Consider the following 2,609-nt stretch of genomic DNA (forward strand, 5'->3'; position numbering starts at 1 on the left):
ACGAGAACACAGAGAATCGGGGGCGCGCGCACATTCCAGGACTGTAACCTATGACTGTAACCCACCACCTCGCTCCACCCTTCCCTCCCCTTTTCCTCCACAGCACAGAGACACGAGGAGAGGAGTTGTTGGAGAGAGGCGTGGGAAAGAGCGTAGAGCTCACCTAGGCTTCACTCTGCACGGGCAACAGTCAACACCTAGACTACAAAAACAACTAGAGTTCATTTACATTGCGCATGTATTACAACTAGGTCTGTAAAAGGTGCACCGTGCACAGTAGACATGGAAAGGGGCCTTTCCTAAAAACTTTCCTTTCCACTAGAGCCCAACAGCAAATGTTAACATGGCCCCAGAGGCCCCCTGACAGGTAATCCCAGCCATGACTTGGCACACTGGTGATTTGAGGCTCCATGTTTCAGGAAGTGGATCCTTTTTTGGCTAAAATTAGATAATGCATTTGTTACCTCTCATAGGTAATGACCATAATGTAATTTTGGGGAAAAAATTAAAAGCAGATAATGATGAGTTCACAATGCTTGGTCGACTGCAGTGGAAAACAAAGACTTTGTCTAAAATTCAGTCTATAGCTCCTGAAAGTTTGTTCCAGCTCTGTTGTGCATTGTAACTAAACAAGCAATTCTCTTCACATTATGAATGCCTAGTGTTACTCCCGTTGTTACTCCAGGTTATGATGTGGGTGTAGTCTCACTTCTAAAGTCACAGGAGAATGGTCATGTGTGTCATGTGGCTCAGTTCTCTTTCGTATTACATACAGTAGGTTTGGTTTAACACTAAATTTGGCCTCAATTAAAATAGGTCATCAACAGAGATAATATATCCTGCATACATTTGCTCTGGCTGTGAAAAGTGTTTTGGGACATTTTCTATTTATATATTTTTAATTTCAAATGTATCATGCTTAACATATCTGTTGAAGTTATTTCACAGAACAGAAATATGGAAAAAAAACTCTCAAAGCGTAATTTAGGTTTTACTTCGTCATATTTAAAATCAGGTCCCCTCCCCAGAGAGCAAGTGCAAGTTAGCGCTTATTTTGCAGAAAGGACATGTCCTATACAATATGCACCTGCTTAAATCATAAAACAAAGAGATGCTGAGTTCATTGAGATCAGACTCAAAGATACTGAATGAAAGTCAGATTTCCTCTGTGGCTGAGAACCTACATTCTCAACATGCAAAAATATCATCCAATCAAAGGGACCTAGGAAAGAAAAGCCAGATCAAGTTGGAGAAGATGTATTATTTTTTTTATCTCAACTGAATATTTGAATTTTTTTTTTACAAGATGATTAATTTGCATCACTTTTAAATGCAAATTGTAATAACACTTTTTCAGTTCATTACTGAAATACATCTTTTTATTTTAAGTTTATATTGTTATGTTTAATCAAATCTTTATACATTTTGAACACAAACCCTTCAGTGACCAATGAAACTAAACATGAGAAAAATGATGTAACAAAATGCAAACAGGGATGTAATAAATATGAACCAGACTGCAGCAGGAGGCCTAGGCAGATGGTGATCTATTTAGAAGGCATGACCATTTTTTCAGTTGCCTAAAGTGTAATCCCATTTACATTTTTAATTCCACAAAACATTAAATATTGAACCCTCAACACTGAGTTTTTTCTTCCAGAGTGCATTACCTTTTACCCTTAATTATTAGAGTCTCTTGAAAGTATATTATGAAAATAGGTGCCTCATTTTGGGCTCTTTCAGACCATAATATCTACGTTGTAAATTAGTGTTTTAAAACATTCAGAAAGACGTCTCTGGAAAAGGTCCAGACCTAAGGCATTTCCTCTGGAGTTATCTGCCCTCACATTCCATTTGAGGCTTGGTTATCTGATGTAAGAGGTTTTATATGGCTTTGTATAGCCACTTACATGTACAGAAATTATGTCTGTTTGTTTACACTGTACATTATGGGTTTCTAATGTGTTCTGTATTTATCTGTTTAATGTAAATCCATTGACATTTGGCTCTGTGTGGGGATGTGAGCTCTTAGACCGGGAGTGAAACATTTGAACAGTGTCAGTTATGGAGCACACTGTTTTTAACATAATTTCCTTTGACTCTGGAATTTGTACTTTGCTCTTTTAAGAAAGACTTATATCTGTTAAAACAAATCTTACATCTCAAAAATGTCATCTGACAAGAATAAATAAACATTAGCCATTTGACCCTGAACATTTAGTATTTATACTAACTTATAATAGTTCTACATACCAGCAGTAACAAACATCTTTCCAAATGCTCATCAGCATTTAAATTGATGCTGACAGTGCACATAAGGGTTGCATGTGTCCGTGTGTTTGCCATTTCCAGCTTGCAGGATCATCTCTTAGCAACTGTGGGACTGAAAAGCCATATACAGTATACACAGTCAATGGGCTTTCCCTCAGGGGTAACTCGCCGCAGCCCAGCCAGTGGTCCCTATAGCAACCTTTCAAACAACATCGAATGAACAAGTCAAACCAAATGGAAACAGGAGCAGGTGAGGAGCAAGTCAGAGTAGCCAGTGGAACCTTTGAGACAATGTCTCAAACTCAATCCAGCCAGGCACAGCTAACAGAAGAAAACTG

Source organism: Perca fluviatilis, chromosome 12 (assembly GCF_010015445.1).
Source record: "Perca fluviatilis chromosome 12, GENO_Pfluv_1.0, whole genome shotgun sequence".
Lineage (NCBI taxonomy): Eukaryota > Metazoa > Chordata > Actinopteri > Perciformes > Percidae > Perca > Perca fluviatilis.